Source organism: Bos taurus, chromosome 2 (assembly GCF_002263795.3).
Source record: "Bos taurus isolate L1 Dominette 01449 registration number 42190680 breed Hereford chromosome 2, ARS-UCD2.0, whole genome shotgun sequence".
Lineage (NCBI taxonomy): Eukaryota > Metazoa > Chordata > Mammalia > Artiodactyla > Bovidae > Bos > Bos taurus.
The window spans coordinates 102,894,680-102,912,597 of record NC_037329.1 but is presented as its reverse complement, the minus strand read 5'-3'; the positions used below and the strand labels follow the sequence as shown (position 1 = coordinate 102,912,597).

The following is a 17,918-nucleotide window of genomic DNA, read 5'->3' as shown; positions in this document are numbered from 1 at the left end:
CAATGCTCTCCTGTGTAACTCAGTGGTGTGCTACCGGGGATGACTGGTGAAACACAGCTCTGAAACATGCAGCAAGAAAAGCTAAAATTCACAGACTCTTCTCTTTTCTAAGTCCTGGAACTTCTTTCACAGCCTAGAGACAATTCTCTAAAGGATACTTTTCAAATCCACTGAGAATAGACAGTTTCCCTATTAGAATGATGCTGAGAAGAAAAACCAGGAGTAGGATTATACTACCTTGGAAACTCCACTGACAGCAATTATGAGAATTAATATATTCTTTCTAGCATCCTTTGAGGTAAATACTAGATTCTTAATGGATATTTTTGAATTGATAATTCTTTGAAGACTAACACATACAAGTATAAAATTTATTTCATTTGACAGAATTTCAATGTGATCAATAAAAATATTTCAAAATTTCACATGTTTTTGCCTTTCTAATAGTTACCTTCCCATATCTTGGTGGATAATTATTAATAATGTCTCTGGCCAGTGGAGATGTCACTGTGAATCAGGTGAAGGGCTAGCCACTGCAAAGGACTGATAGAAAACAGTTTTTTAGGAGCTTTAGACTAGCTTGAACTTTTCAATTAAAACTAAAAACAAGATTATAAGACTTTGTTTCAATATTAAATTCAAATAAATAAAAAAGGCCTGTTTTGGTCATCTTAGTTTTCTGTCTTTAGGAGCAATTATCTGATAGTAATGCACTTTGTATGGGCTTTTCTCCCTTCCTTACAGAAGCAATAGAAGTAATTCTTGTTAACAGCTTAGCACAGATGCCTGGCCTATTACACATTTGTATATCTTTTATTTAGCACTATGATGAGCAGGTTATGACAGCCAGTGATCAGAGCTCAGTTTTACAGTGAACTTTTTAAAAATTAATTAATTTATTTTAATTGGAGACTAATTACTTTACAATATTGTAGTGGTTTTTGCCATACATTGACATGAATCAGCCATGGGTGTACATGTGTTCCACATCCTCAACCCCCCTCTCACCTCCCTCCCCATCCCATCCCTCGGGGTCATCTCAGTACACCAGCCCTGAGCGCACTGTCTCATGCATCTAACCTGGACTGGCAATCTATTTCACACATGGTAATATACATGGTTCAATGCTATTCTTTCAAATCATCCCACCCTCGCCTTCTCCCATAGAGTCCAAAAGTCTGTTGTATACATCAGTGTCTCTTTTGCTGTCTCACATATAGCGTCATCATTACCATCTTTCTAAATTCCATATATATGCATTAATATACTATATTGGCATTTTTCTTTCTGACTTATTTCATTTGTATAATAGGTTCCAGTTTCATCCACCTCATTAGAACTGATTCAAATGCATTCTTTTTAATAGCTGGGTAATACTCCATTGTGTATATATACCACTGCTTTCTTATCCATCAGCAGCTTTCTTGTCCATCAGCAGCTTTTGTCTGCTGATGGACATCTAGGTTGCTTCCATGTCTTAGCTATTATAAACAGTGCCGCCATGAAAATTGGGGTACACATCTCTCTTTCAATTCTGGGTTCCTCGGTGTGTATGCCCAGCAGCAAGATTGCTGGGTCATATGGCAGTTCTATTTCCAGTTTTTTAAGGAATCTCCACACTGTTCTCCATAGTGGCTCTACTAGTTTGCATTCCCAGCAACAGTGTAAGAGGGTTCCCTTTTCTCTGCACCCTCTCCAGCATTTATTGTTTGTAGACTTTTTGATAGCAACCATTTTGACCAGTGTGAGATGGTACCTCATTGTGGTTTTGATTTGCATTTCTCTGATAATGAGTGATGTTGGGCATCTTTTTATGTGTTTGTTAGCCATCTGTAGGTCTTCTTTGGAGAAATGTCTGTTTATTTCTTTCATTTTTTGATTGGGTCGTTTATTTTTCTGGAATTGAGCTGCTTGTGTATTTTTCAGATTAATTCTTTGTCAGTTGCTTCATTTACTGTTATTTTCTCCTGTTCTGAAGGCTGTATTTTCACCTGGCTTATAGTTTCCTTTGTTGTTGAAAAGCTTTTAAGTTTAATTAGGTCCCATTTGTTTATTTTCACTTTTATTTCCATTACTCTGGGAGGTGTGTCATAGAGGATCCTGCTGGGATTTATGTTAGAAAGTGTTTTGCCTATGTTTCCGCCTAAGAGTTTTATACTTTCTGGTCTTATATTTAGATCTTTAATCTATTTTGAGTTTATTTTTGTGTATGGTGTTAGAAAGTGTTCTAGTTTCATTCTTTTACACGTGGTTGACCAGTTTTCCCAGCACCACTTGTTAAAGAGATTGTCTTTTCTCCATTGTATATTTTTGCCACCTTTGTCAAAGATAAGGTGTTCATAAGTGCATCAATTTATTATGGGTTTCTATTTTGTTCCACTGATTTATATTTCTGTCTTTGTGCCAGTACCATACTGTCTTAATGACTGTAGCTTTCTAGTATATTCTGAAGTCAGGCAGGTTGATTCCTCCAGTTCCATTCTTCTTTCTCAAGTTTGTTTTTGCTATTTGAGGTTTTATATTTTTCCATGCAAATTGTGAAATTATTTGTTCTAGTTCTCTGAAAAATACCGTCAGTAGCTTGATAGTTGCATTGAATCTATAGATTGCTTTGGGTACTATACTCATTTTCACCATATTGATTCTTCCGATCCATGAACATGGTATATTTCTGCATCTGTTAGTGTTCTCTTTGATTTCTTTCATCAGTGTTTTATAGTTTTCTAAATGTAGGCCTTTTGTTTCTTTAGGTAGATTTATTGCTAAGTATTTTATTCTTTTCATTGCAATAGTGAATGGAATTGTTTCCTTAATTTCTCTTTCTGTTTTCTCATTGTTAGTGTATAGGAATGCAAGGGATTTCTGTGTGTTAATTTTATATCCTGCAACTTTACTGTATTCACTGATTAGCTCTAGTAATTTTCTGGTAGTGTCTTTAGGGTTTTCTATGTAGAGCATCATGTCATCTGCAAACAGGGAAAGTTTTACTTCTTCTTTTCCAATCTGGATTCCTTTTATTTCTTTTTCTTTTCTGAATGCTATGGCTAAAACTTCCAAAACTATGTTGAATAGTAGTGGTGAGAGTGGGCACCCTTGTCTTGTTCCTGACTTAAGGAGAAATATTTTCAGTTTTCACCATTGAGGATAATGTTTGCTGTGGGTTTATCATATATGGCTTTTATTATGTTGAGGTATTTTCATTCTATGCCTGCTTTCTAGGGTTTTTATCATAAATGGATGTTGAATTTTGTCAAAGGCTTTATCTGGATCTATTGAGATAATCACATGGCTTTTATCTTTCAATTTGTTAATGTGGAGGTGGAGGTGGTGTCTTCCGGCGGGATTGAGGGGCAGCAGCGTACGGTGAAGGACACAGGCCGTGGAGTTTGAACCCCTTGAAAGATTGAAATCATGGCAGGTCCAGAAGCTGATGCCCAGTTCCATTTCACTGGTATCAAAAAATATTTCAACTCTTACACTCTCACAGGGAGAATGAATTGTGTGCTGGCCACATACGGAAGTATTGCTTTGATAGTCTTATACTTCAAGTTAAGGCCTAAAAAAACTCCAGCTGTGAAAGCAACATAAACAACCATAGCCCACCAGGCTCCTCTGTTCCTGGGCTTCTCCAGGCAAGGATACTGGAGTGGATTCTTTCCATCTGAGCCACAAGGGTTAGAAAAGGAAAAAAAAAAAAAAAATTTGTTAATGTGGTGTATCACAGTGACTGATTTGCAAATATTGGAGAATCCTTGCATCCCTGGGATAAAGCCACTTGGTCATGATGTATGATCTTTTTAATGTGTTGTTGGGATCTATTTGCTAGAATTTTGTTGAGGATTTTTGCATCTATGTTCATCAGTGATATTGGCCTATAGCTTTCTTTTTTTGTGGCATCTTTGTCTGGTTTTGGTATGATGGATGTTTGGTTTAGGGTGATGGTAGCCTCATAGTGAGTTTGGCAGTTTACCTTCCTCGGCAATATTCTGGAAGAGTTTGAGAAGGATAGGTGTTAGCTCTTCTCTAGATTTTTGGTAGAATTCACCAGTGAAGCCATCTGGTTCTGGGCTTTTGTTTGTTGGAAGATTTTTTTATTACAGTTTCAATTTTTGTGCTTGTGATGGGTCTGTTAAGATCTTCTATTTCTTCCTGGTTCAGTTTTGGAAGGTTACATTTTTCTAAGAAATCATCCATTTCTTCCAAGTTGTCCATTTTTATTGTCATATAGTTGCTGATAGTAGTCTCTTATGATCCTTTGTATTTCTGTGTTGTCTGTTGTGATTTCTCCATGTTCATTTCTACTTTTGGTGATTTCATTCTTCTACTTTTTTTCTTGATGAGTCTGGCTAATGGTTGGTCTATTTTATTTATCTTCTCAAAGAACCAGCTTTTAGTTTTGTTGATTTTTGCTATAGTCTCCTTTCTTTATTATTCATTTATATCTGCCCTAATTTTTATAATTTATTTCCTTCTACTAACCATGGGGTTCTTCATTTCTTCTTTTTCTCATTGATTTAGGTGTAGAGTTAGGTTATTTATTTGATTTCTGTCCTGTTTCTTGAGGTAAGCTGGTATTGTCATGAACCTTCCCCTTAGTACTGCTTTTACTGAATCCCATAGGGTTTAGGTTGTCATGTTTTCATTTTCATTTGTTTCTATGCATATTTTTATTTCTTTTTTGATTTCTTCTGTGATTTGTTGGTTATTCAGAAGCGTATTGTTTAGCCCCTGGATGTTTGAATTTTTTATAGTTTTTTTCCTGTTCAGTTCAGTCACTCAATTGTGTCTGACTCTTTGCGACCCCATGAACCGCAGCACGCCGGGCTCCCTGTCCATCACCAACTCCCGGAGTTCACCCAAACCCACATCCATTGAATCGGTGATGCCATCCAGCCATCTCATCCTCTGTCGTCCCCTTCTCCTCCTGCCCCTAATCCCTCCCAGCATCAGAGTCTTTTCCAATGAGTCAACTCTTCACATGAGGTGGCCAAGGTACTGGAGTTTCAGCTTTAGCATCATTCTTTCCAAAGAACACCCAGGACTGATATCCTTTAGAATGGACTGGTTGGATGTCCTTGCAATCCATGGGACATTCAGGAGTCTTCTCCTGTAGTTGACATGTAATCTTACCGCACTGTGATCAGAAAAGATGCTTGAAATTATTTCAATTTTTTTGCATTTACCAAGGCTATATTTATGGCCCAGGATGTGATCTATCCCAGAGAATGTTCTGTATGCACTTGAGAAAAAGGTGAAATTTATTTTTTGGAGGTGAAATGTCCTATAGATATCAATTAGGTCTAACTGGTGTATTGTGTCATTTAAAGTTTGTGTTTTCTTGCTAATTTTCTGTTTAGTTAATCTATCTATAGGTGTGAGTAGGGTATTAAAATCTCCCACTATTATTGTGTTACTGTTAATTTCCCTTTTCATACTTGTTACCATTTGCCTTGCATATTGTGGTGCTCCTATGTTGGGTGCGTATGTATTTATAATCGTTATATCTTCTTCTTGGATTGATCCTTTGATCATTATGTAGTGTCCTTCTCTGTCTCTTTTCACAACCTTTATTTCAAAGTCTATTTTATCTGATATGAGTATTGCTACTGCTGCTTTCTTTTAGTCTCCATTTGTGTGAAATATCTTTTTCCAGCCCTTCACTTTCAGTCTGTATGTGTCCCTTGTTTTGAGGTGGGCCTCTTGTAGACAGCATATACAGGGGTCTTGTTTTTGTATCCATTCAGCCAGTCTTTGTCTTTTGGTTGGGGCATTCAACCCATTTACATTTAAGGTAATTATTGATAAGTATGATCCCATTACCATTTACTTTGTTGTTTTGGGTTCGAGTTTATATACCTTTTCTGTGTCTCCTGTCTAGAGAAATGCTTTAACGTTTGTTGAAGAGCTAGTTTGGTGGTGCTGAATTCTCTCAGCTTTTGCTTTTCTGTAAAGCTTTTGATTTCTCCTGCATATTTGAATGAGATCCTTGCTGGGTATAGTAATCTGGGTTGTAGGCTTTTCTCTTTCATCACTTTAAGTATGTTCTGACATTCCCTTCTGGCCTGAAGAGTTTCTATTAAAAGATGAGCAGTTAGCCTTATGGGAATCCTCTTGTGTGTTATTTGTTGCTTTCCCCTTGCTTTACTATTTGCTCTTTGTGTTTGATCTGTGTTAATTTGATTAATTTGTTTTGTGGGGTGTTTCACTCTTGGTTTATCCTGTTTGGGACTCTCTGGGTTTCTTGGACTTGGGTGGCTATTTCCTTCCCCATTTTAGGGAAGTTTTTAGCTATTACCTCCTCAAATATTTTCTCATGGCCTTTCTGTCTTCTTCTTCTGGGACTCCTATGATTTGAATGTTGGGACATTCAACATTGTCCCAGAGGTCTCTGAGGTTGTCCTCATTTCTTTTAATTCTTTTTTCTTTTTTCCTCTCTGCTTCATTTATTTCCACCAATCTATCTTCTACCTTACTTATCCTATCTTCTGCCTCAGTTATTCTTCTGTTGGTTCCCTCCAGAGTGCTTTTGATTTCAGTTATTGCATTATTTATTAGATTGACTCTTTTTTATTTCTTCTAGGTCATTTTTAAACATTTCTTGCATCTTCTCAATCCTTGTCTCTAGTCTATTTATCTGTAACTCCATTTTGTTTTCAAGATTTTGGCTCATCTTTACTATTATTATTCTGAATTCTTTTTCAGGTAGACTCCCTATCTCCTCCTCTTTTGTTTGGTTTGGTAGGCATTTATCATGTTCTTTACCTGCTGAATATTTCTCTGCCTTTTCATTTTGTTTAAATTGCTTTATTTGGGTTGGCCTTTCTGTAGGCTGGAAGTTTGTGGTTCCCCTTTATTGTGGAGCTTGCTCCCTGTGGGTGGGGTTGGACTAGTAGCTTGTCAAGGTTTCCTGGTTAGGCAAGCTTACACATGTGTTCTGGTGGGTGAAGCTGGATCGCTTCTCTCTGGAGTGCAATGAAGTGTCCAGTAATGAGTTTTGAGATGTCTATGTACTTGGTCTGACTTTGGGCAGCCTGTATTTTAATGCTCAGGGCTGTGTTCCTGCATTGCTGGAGAATTAGCATGGTATGTCTTATTCTGGAACTTGTTGGCTCTTGGGTGGAGCTTGGTGTCAGTGTATGTATGGAGGCATTTGGATGAGCCCTTGTTGATTAACGTTCCTTGGAGTCAGGAGTTTTCTGGTGTTCTCAAGTTTTGGATTTAAGCCTCCTGCCTCTGGCTTTCAGTCTTATTCTTACAGTAGCCTCAAAACTTCTCCATACATATATCACAGATGATAATATATCTAGGTTAATGGTGAAATGATTCTCCACAGTGAGGGACACCCAGAGAGGTTCACGCAATTACATGGAGAAGAGAAGAGGGAGGAGGGAGATAGAGGTGACCAGGAGGAAAAGAGGGGGAATCTAAAGGTGCGAGAGCAATCTAGCCAGTAATAGATTTCTTATGTGCTCTCCACAGTCTGGAACACACAGAGGTTCATGGAGTTACACAGAGAAGGGAAGTGGGATGAGGAAGATAGAGGTGACCAGGAGGAGAAGAGGGGGAGTCAAAAGGGGAGAGACCAATCTAGCCAGTAATCAGTTCCCTAAGTGTTCTCCACAGCCCAGAACATCCAGAGAGATTCACAAAGTTAAGTAGAGAAGAGAAGGGGCAGGGAGGACATAGAGGAGACCTAGGGGAGAAAAGGGAGAGTCAAAGGGGAGAGAGCAATCAAGTCAATAATCACACCCCTAAGTAAAAATGGGTACTGAAGATTGGATTCTTAAAGGTACAAATGGATAACAAATACCAAAAAGCAAAGATTAAAAATCTAGAGTAAAGGTTAGACTCTCAAAAATACAAAACTAAATCAATCACAAAAATTATAAAAAATATATATGAAATTTGCTTTAAAAATAGGGTATATTTTTTCAAGGTAATAGTAGGTTATAAAAATGAAAATTAAAGGAGTAATAAAGAACTTAAAAATAAAAAAAAGTGATAATAGTAAAAATATATTAAGAATTTCTCTGGAGCTGTTGAGGGCAGTGTGGGCTCAGTTCAGTTTCAGATAGTTCCTTGTTTCAGCTTACACTTCTTCTCAAGGTCTATAGGCCCCTTCCAATGCTTAGTAAATGCTAACTACAGGGTTTTAATCTATTGTACCTGTCACTTCCAGAGCGGTTCCCTCTTCTTTGTTTATTTTGGCTTCCTCTGTTTGCAAGCCTCTTCAGTGTCTAATTTCCACCCTAACACAAGGGAGCAAAGGTGGTCACTTATTTAGGCTCATTTGTTCAGTTGTGCTGTGGGGAGGGAGGAACATTGCAAACAAATATCACTGGCATGTGTGGGGAGTGCTCACAGTGTATGGACCACACTGGGTTTGCCACAGTTTACAGAGGCGTGTGCTTTCTGGGTCTACACTGCTCAGGCTCCAGGGTGCTCTGCAGAGGAACTGTCCAAAGTGGGCCCTGCATTTCATGCACTTCCCAGGTCTAAGCTATTCAAGCTGAGGTTCTCAGGTACTCCACAAAGGCACAGACTCAGTTGGGCGTGCGTTTTGTGTCCTTCTCAGGTCTGTGAAGCTCAGGCGACCAGGCACTTGGTGAGCACACTGTCCTAGATAAGCTGTGCATCTTAATCACCTCCCCTGTCCCAGCTGCTCGGTTTCCTGGGTGCGTTGCCGGAGCACCATCTCAGGTGTGCCGTGTGTCTCCTCTGGGGAGCTGATCTCTGGCTGTGATCCTCTTGGAAGATGTCAATCATCCAGGATCCCAGGAAGACTTGGTTAGTAACTGGAAGCCTGCTTATAGTTTGGTGGAAGATGCCGGTCTCTGGGGCCGAGAATACCCCTTGAGTTTTGGCTCTGTCTGTTGCCCACCTGCTTCTCTGCCTTCCTGCCTCTGAAAGGGGGGGGGTGGGGGGTGGGCCAGTCTGTAGCCGGCTAGCTAAGAATCCCAGGGACAGAGGAGCCTGGTGGGCTTCCGTCTATGGGGTCGCAGAGTTGGACACGACTGACGCGACTTAGCAGCAGCAGCAGCAGCAGCTCTCCTTTGGTATTTGCTCAATCCTTTGTTCTGTGAGCAGGCCAGGCTGTGCCTTAGGTTAGAACTTTTCAAAGGAAAGTTCTCTCTCTCTCTTTTTTTCCTGTCTCTGGCTATCCCATAATTTGAGTTGCTAATTCACATTAGCTCCCTCAGATTGTCCTCAGGGCATTCAGGTCAGGTCTTTACCCTAAGCATGCAACCAGCCCCGCCCTGTCCAGCCCCTGCTCGCTGGTGGCGGATGCGAGCATCTGGGCTACTTCTCCACTGGGAGTTGTGGTTAGGCACATATTCTGCGGGCTTTTTTGTTTTGTTTTGTTTTGTTTTCCCTCCCAGTTACGTTGCCCTCTGAGATTCCAAAACTCCCCACAGACCCACCAGTGAGAGGGTTTCCTGCTGTTTGGAAACTTCTCCTCCTTCGTGACTCCCTCCCCGGGACAGGTCTCCGTCCCTAACTCTTCTCTTTTTTTGTCTTTTATATTTTGTCCTACCTCCTTTTGAAGAGAATGGGCTGCCTTTCTGGGTGCTGGTGTCCTCTTCCAGCGTTCAGAAGTTGTTCTGTGGAAGTTGCTCAGCATTCAGATGGTCTTTTGATGAATTTGTAGGGGAGAAAATGGTCTCCCCATCCTATTCCTCTGCCATCTTAGGACTTCCTCCTGCTATGGACTTTTTAAGAGACTGTGTGAAATATGCTTCAGAACTGTACCACTCAGTTCCAGGCAAGGGCCTTCCCCTCTTTGTTGAGAGTTGAGTTGCTACTACTGATACTAAACCTCTAGCATCTCTGGGAGGCAGGAGTACACCCTTCCCATTTTCTTTCCATTACCTGGGGCTTGTGCAAAGACCTCCTCCAAGGCAGATGCCTCAAAAAATGATGTTTCTCCTCCTCAAGAACTGTCTTCACCTCCCCTCTTTGCTTCTAGACCAATGACTGGGGTCAGATCTCAGCATGGATCAAGTGGGGGAAATGCTGGATATAGAAAAGGTAGAGGAACCAGAGATCAAATTGCCAACATCCGTTGGATCATCAAAAAAGCAAGAGAGTTCCAGAAAAACATCGACTTCAGCTTTATTGACTACACCAAAGCCTTTGACTGTGTGGATCACAACAATCTGTGGAAAATTCTTCAAGTGATGGGAATACCAGACCACTTGACCTGCCCCCTGAGAAATCTGTATGCAGGTCAAGAAGCAAAAGTTAGAGCTGGACATGGAACAACAGACTGGTTCCAGATTGGGAAAGGAGTACATCAAGGCTGTATATTGTCACCCTGCTTATTTAACTTACATGTAAAGTACATCATGTGAAATGCCAGGCTGGATGAAGCACAAGCTGAAATCAAGATTGCCAAGAGAAATATCCTCAGATATGCAGATAACACCACCCTTATGGCAGAAAGTGAAGAAGAACTAAAGAGCCTCTTGATGAAAGTGAAACAGGAGAGTGAAAAAGTTGGCTTAAGTCTCAACATTCAGAAAACTAAGATCATGGCATCCAGTCCCATCACTTCATGGCAAATAGATGGGGAAACAATGGAAAAAGTGAGAGACTTTATGGGGGGGGAGGGGAGGCTCCAAAATCACTGCAGATGGTGACTGCAGCCACGAAATTGGAAGACACTTGCTCCTTGGATGAAAAGCTATGAACAACCTAGACAGCATATTAAAAAGCAGAGACATTACTTTGCCGACAAAGCTCCATCTAGTCAAAGCTGTGATTTTTCCAGTAGTCATGTGTGGATGTGAGAGTTGGACTATAAGGAGAGCTGAGCACCAAAGAATTGGTGCTTTTGACCTGTGGTGTTGGATAAGACTCTAGAGAGTCCGTTGGATTACAAGGAGATCCATCCAGTCCACCCTAAAGGGAATCAGTCCTGAATATTCATTAGAAGGACTGATGCTGAAGCCGAAATGCCAATACTTTGGCCACCTGATGCGAAGAACTGACTCAGTGGAAAAGACCCTGATGCTGAAAAAGATTGAAGGCAGGAGGAGAAGGGGACGACAGAGCATGAGATGGATGGCATCAGTGACTTGATGCACATGAGTCTGAGTAAGCGCTGGGAATTGTTGATGGACAAAGAAGCCTGCCGTGTTGCAGTCCATGGGGTCACAAAGAGTCAGACACGACTGAGCAACTGAACTGAACTGAACCCCTCTTTGCTTCTAGGCCAATGCCCAGAGTCAGGTCTTAGCATGAATCAAGTGGGGAAATGCTGTTCCTGTTTTGAAGGAAACAGTTAGTTTCTCCAAAGGTCTTCAGAACCTGGCTACTATGTGTTGTCAAGAACCAGGAGATTCATATCATATGTATTTGAGGAGGACTGGGGGTAAGGTTGGGACAGAATATTAATTTACTAGTAAAGAGTTTATCAATATGGGCTATTCTCCTGTGACTTAGAAGGCAACACCTTGACAAGGATGCCTGGAGTCAGTCTCAGTATGCTGCTTGAATGATGCCTTGAAGCTTGAAAAATAAGGACTGTCTACAATGGGGATGGAGATGAAAGCGCAGGCTCAGGAGTGTTTTGAGAAAGGGGTCCTGATACTCAAAAAGACAGGCTTATTACTTAAGTCAAAGGAACCCATTAGCTGACTCTGTTATGTAGAAGGACCCAGGCAGACACTCTTCAAGAAAACTAAAGGATGCATTAGTGAGGGGATACTGGTATCATTGAAAAACAAAGTGATGGATGTCATCTCTAGATCAGGATTGACAGTAGAGGAGTCTGAGCTTCCTAATGATGCTGGAGATGAAAAAATTTTGGAATAATTATAGTGGGATCATTTAACTAACACAGGTAATTACTATAACATAATTACTACAACAGGCACAGACCATAGTGGGAACCAAGGAAACTTGACCCACAAGGATCTGTGGTGATGGTGAATTAACCAGGGTGTGCCTTGGACTAGATAAGTAGGCAATCAATAATAATTATTGCTTCATTTGTATAAGCAAAAACAATCAAAAGCTGGAAAGCAAATGTTTGATGTCAGTCATTAAAATAGCAAATCATGCTCACTTACCTTGTGTTCACATCTGAGTCTATTCTCAGATCCAAGGCTCACTGATCAAGAAGAAGGCCAGGTTCTCTTCAAAAAGGGACTTGCAATGTCATAGAAAGTATATAGAAGAAATATTTCACCAAATCTCCAAAAGAACCTCAGGGCTTTTATCACATTAATAGTCCACTAGGCAGATGGTAATACCCAGACCTTTCAAGGATTTAGCGTCAAAGATGACTCTGATGCTGAGGGACACAAAATGGCTTCAGAGCCCCTGTTCAATTTGGAATACACTGAGGCCATAAGACAAATAGAGGTCCTGTCCATGTCTATCTCATAGTGAGTCCATTAAGTCCCCAGGTAATTGATCATTTCCCCATTATAAATGCAAAACTGGATATATTTTTCAGGTAGCAGAAACCTCCATTTATTCCTTGACTTGATAAGTAAGAGCCATGGTGGTAGGAAAAGGCAAGAAGTCTCTGAAACTGACCCTGCCACCTGGCCAAAACAGTAACTCAATATCAGTCCTTATCAGTTGGAATGCCAGGGATGTGTCCCATCCTCAAAGTCTTAAAAGATGTACTCCATTGCATTCTCATTTAAATCATTGGTATAGGCCCTATAAAAATCAAGTTGATGACACATGATAGTGGACTACCATAACACAGACCTTATCACAGCTGCTGTCATATGTGGTACTGCTACTAGAACAAGTCAACACAGCTGCTCTTGACCTGAAAAAATGAATTTTAAAAAATCATTACCAGGAAAGAGAATCAAAAGCATTTTGCATTCATGGGGATGGAGTTGTGGTTGTTCAGTCGCTAAGTCATGTCTGACTCTTTGTGACCCCATGGACTGCAGCATGCCAGGCTTGCCTGTCCTTCACTATCTCCCAGAGTTTGCTCAAACTCATGTCCATTGAGTCAGTGATGCCATCCAATCATCTCATCCTGTGTCTTTTCCTGTCCTCAATCTTTCCCAGGATCAGGGTCTTTTCTAATGAGTCGACTCTTCATATCAGGTGGCCGAAGTATTGAAGCTTCAGCTTCAGTATCAGTCCGTCCGATGATATTCAGCATTGATTTTCTTTAAAATTGACTGGTTTGATCTCCTAGGAGTCCAAGGGACTCTCAGGAGTCTTCTCTAGCAACACAATTTGAAAGCATCAGTTCTTTGGCATTCAATTTTTATGGTCCAACTCTCACATCCTACATGATTACTGGAAAAACCATAGATTTGACTAGATGAACATTTGTTGACAAAGTGATGTCTCTGCTTTTTAATATGCTGTCTCAGTTTGTCATAGCTTTTCTTCCAAGGAGCAAGCATCTTTTGATTCATGGCTGCAGTCACCATCTGCAGTGATTTTGGAGCCCAAGAAAATAAAGTCGGCCACTGTTTCCACTGTTTCCCCATCTAGTTGCCATGAAGTGATGGGACCAGATGCCATGATCTTAGTTTTTTGAACACTGAATTTTTTCACTCTTCTCTTTCACCATCATCAAGAGGCTTTTAGTTCCTCTTTGCATTCTGCAGTTCCTCTTCATCTTCTGCCATAAGGGTGACGTCATCTGCATATCTGAGTTTATTGATGTTTCTCCTAGTTATCTTGATTCCAGCTTGTGCTTCATCCAGCTCAGCATTTTGCATAATGTACTCTGCATATAAGTTAAATAAGCAGGGTAACAGTGCACAGCCTTGACATACTCCTTTCTGTTCTATGTCCGGTTGTAACTGTTGCTTCTTGACCTGCATACAGGTTTATTAGGAGGCAGGTTAGATGATCTGGTATTTCCATCTCTTAAAGAACTTCCCACAGTTTGTTGGGATCCACATAATCAAAGGGTTTAGCATAGTCAGGGAAGCAGAAGTAGATGTTTTTCTGGAATTCTCTTTCTTTTTCTATGACCCAACAGATATTGGCAATTTGATCTCTGGTTCATCTGCCTTTTCAAAATCCAGCTTGAACAGCTGGAAGTTCTCAGTTCACATACTTTTGAAGCCTAGCTTGAATGATTTTGAGCATGACCTTGCTAGCATGTGAAGTGAGTGCAATTTTGTGGTATTTTGAGCATTCTTTGGCATTGCCCTTCTTTGGGATTGAAATGAAAACTGACCTTTTCCAGTCCTGTGGTCATTGCTGAGTTTTCCAAATTTGCTGGCATATTCAGTGCAGCACTTTCACAGCATCATCTTTTCAGATTTGAAATACCTCAGCTGGAATTCCATCACCTCTACTAGCTTTGTTCATAGTAATACTTCCTAAGGCCCACTTAACTTCACACTCCAGGATGTCTGGATTATGGGTAGAGAGCCGTATACATTTAGAGTCCTGCACCAGGTCTTTGTAAACTTTCCTGCTTCCTATTGCAGTAGAATATAAAGCAGAACTTCACACTGGTCCTGTAGGTGAATGACATTCATTGAACTAGTGAGCATGAAGTGGCAAATGCTCTGGATGCTCTGATGAGTCATATGTCAACTGGAAAGTACATAAACCCCACAAATATTCGTGGTACATCAGTGATATTTTTATGGTCCAATGTCTTGAGGAATACCAGGATATTCCTTCAATGCTAAAGTGAAGTGAAAGTGAAGTCGCTCAGTTGTGTCCGACTCTTAGTGACCCCATGGACTGCAGCCTACCAGGCTCCTCCATCCATGGGATTTTCTAGGCAAAAGTACTGGAGTGGAGTGCCATTGCCCCCACTAAAGGACAAGTTGTTGCACCTCTTACCTTAAAAAAAAGAGGCACAGCACTGTAGCTTTCTTTGGATTTGGGAGATATCCTATTGGTAGGGTTAACTATCTGACATTCCTTGCTCCTATGTGGTAAAATTCAGAAATATGTTTTGCTCAGTTTCTCAGAGGATCACCAGCAAGATTGAGCCCCTGTTATCCACATGCTGACCTTATTAACATTAAATATTTTATTGGCTTTTCTTCTTACTCTTCTCTTTGCACCTCATCCTACAATGGTTCTTAGGAACATCTTCTAGATAACTTATACCCAAATTCTCACTCAGGATCTGTTATTGGAGGCACCTAAAAGTGAAAGTGGAGAGTGAAAATGTTGGCTTAAAGCTCAACATTCAGAAAATGAAGATCATGGCATCTGGTCCCATCACTTCATGGGAAATAGATGGGGAAACAGTGGAAACAGTGTCAGACTTTATTTTTGGGCTCCAAAATCACTGCAGATGGTGACTGCAGCCATAAAATTAAAAGACACTTACTCCTTGAAAGAAAAGTTATGACCAACCTAGACAGCATGTTAAAAAGCAGAGATATTACTTTGCCAACAAAAGTCCGTCTAGTCAAGGCTATGGTTTTTCCAATAGTCATGTATGGATGTGACAGTTGGACTGTGAAGAAAGCTGAGCGCCGAAGAATTGATGCTTTTGAACTGTGGTGTTGGAGAAGACTCTTGAGAGTCCCTTGGACTGCAAGGAGATCCAACCAGTCCATTCTGAAGGAGATCAGCCCTGGGTGTTCTTTGGAAGGAATGATGCTAAAGCTGAAACTCCAGTACTTTGGCCACCTCATGTGAAGGGTTGACTCATTGGAAAAGACTCTGATGCTGGGAGGGATTGGGGGCAGGAGGAGAAGGGGATGACAGAGGATGAGATGGCTGGATGGCATCACTGACTTGATGGATGTGAGTCTGAGTGAACTCCCGGAGTTGGTGATAGACAGGGAGGCCTGGCATGCTGCGATTCATGGAGTCACAAAGAGTCGGACACGACTGAGTGACTGAACTGAACTGAACTGAAACCAAGACACTTTATAGGACAGAGAGAGGGAAAGCAGCTACAAAGTTATTGCAATAATCCAATAGGAGATGATGATGATGGTTCATTAGGGGTGGTATTACTGTAGTCAGGAGAGGTTGAATTCTGGATGTATTTTCAAGTTAGATGCATAAAGTTGGATGTGTGATATGAGCTAATGAAGGAGTACAGAATGTTTCCAAAGATTTTGCCTGGATTAATTGGGAAAATTGAGTTTCTTTCAAGTGAGACAGAAAAGATTTCAGGAGGAGCAGATTTTCTGGGGAACATACAAAGCTCAGCTTTTGTCAGCCTACTAGATATACCTGAGAGGCTTTCAAGTAAGTAGTTAGAAACATGAGTCTGGAGTTCAGGAGGAAGACACACTGAAGGGATACAATGACAGTCATGGGTATATAGATGATGTTTCCAGCAATGAGATCATAAAGATAGTGATTATAGGGAGAAAGAGAAGACAACCAAACTCAGAGCACTGCATCCCTCCAATGTTAAAAGACTAGAGAGAAGAGAAGGCACAAGGGAGATCAGAAAGAAGCTAGCAGTGTAATAGGAGGAAAATCCAGAGAAGGCAATGGCACCCCACTCCAGTACTCTTGCCTGGAAGATCCCATGGATGGAGTAGCCTGGTGGGCTGCAGTCCATGGGGTAGCTAAGAGTAGGACACGACTGAGCGACTCCACTTTCACTTTTCACTTTCATGCATTGGAGAAGGAAATGGCAACCCACTCCAGTGTTCTTGCCTGGAGAATCCCAGGGATGGGGGAGCCTGATGGGCTGCTGTCTCTGGGGTCGCACAGAGTTGGACATGACTGAAGCAACTTAGCAGCAGCAGCAGCAGGAGGAAAGTCCAGGAAATGAGATGTCCAAATGGGAGGCCAAAGGGGCAAAGAAAAATGATAAATCAAGGAAGAAGTATCAAATGCTGAAGATAAGTTAGATTACATAAGGACTAAGCATTTATAAGAGAATTTAGCAATCGAAAGATCAGTTCAAGCCTAATGACAGATGTTGGGTGTTCAAAGCACTTCATAAATCCAGTGAATGTCAGTGGATATCAGAGCATTTCTGGGACTAAATACAATCCATGCTTTATCAAAAAGATGAAGAGTATGCATGAAAAAAAGAAGGACTCTTAAAATGAACTTTGGCTGCTTTTCAGTTTTGCTTAGGGTCAGCCATGTCACTGACAATAAAACATTGGGAATAATATGAACGGCAAATGAGTAAACTCCCCTTGGTGCTCTGGGGAAAAACTGTAACACTAGAATTTCCTGGCAGTCGAGCCAGATAATTAACTCAATGATTCCTGATAGATTTTACAATAAAATAAATTGAATAAACTGGATAGTAGGTTCTATTGAACAATAGTATTTAAAATTTCCACTTGCAGAGTATTTTGACTTATTATAATCAATGACAGGCTCCTAGATACTTTGGAAATGATGATTAAAAATAGGATGGTCAGCTGCCTGATAATAATGCTGGAAATCACTTGACAGTAAGCCTTCATTGCTCAACAAAAACCCAAGAGAGAGAATGCCAAAAAGCCTTATATACAAAAAGCAACAGACTCCCAAAAAAGAGAGGGCAAAATAAGTTCATATAATCATGTCACCCATTCTCTATGTGGCAAAAAGTTGTTCTGTGTCTGGTTTTAATGTTGGTACAAATAATGGATTATTTTTTCCTTATGGTCATATTTGACTTTGATCCAGGAATTACCTTTAGCTTTACTTCACTGGTGCCTAATGTCATCTTCTCTCCTTTTGGAAAATGTTACCTATTCAGGATTTGCATTTCTTCATCCACTATCCTTCTCTTGGCAGTATACACTTAAGATAAAAGTAGTATCTGTCTATAGAGCTGTTAAGAGTATCATGCAACTTAATCTAGCTCAATCACTTAAAACAGTACCTGGAAAAGAGTGGTGCTGTGTATATGAGTGTTTCCTCTTATTTTAACTCTTATGTGGTAAATGTTCTACCTTTGCATTGCCTATATTCATATTGGTTTCTGGCCTTTGTGATCATGACAATTATAATATATAGAGTTTGCCAAATCATTATGA

General features: G+C 40.5%; 1 pseudogene; it reads left to right on the top strand.

Moving 5' to 3' along the window:
* Nucleotides 1–3,350: 3,350 nt before the first annotated feature.
* Nucleotides 3,351–3,603, top strand: LOC100294880 (up-regulated during skeletal muscle growth protein 5 pseudogene; annotated as a pseudogene).
* The last annotated feature ends 14,315 nt before the right edge of the window (nucleotides 3,604–17,918 follow it).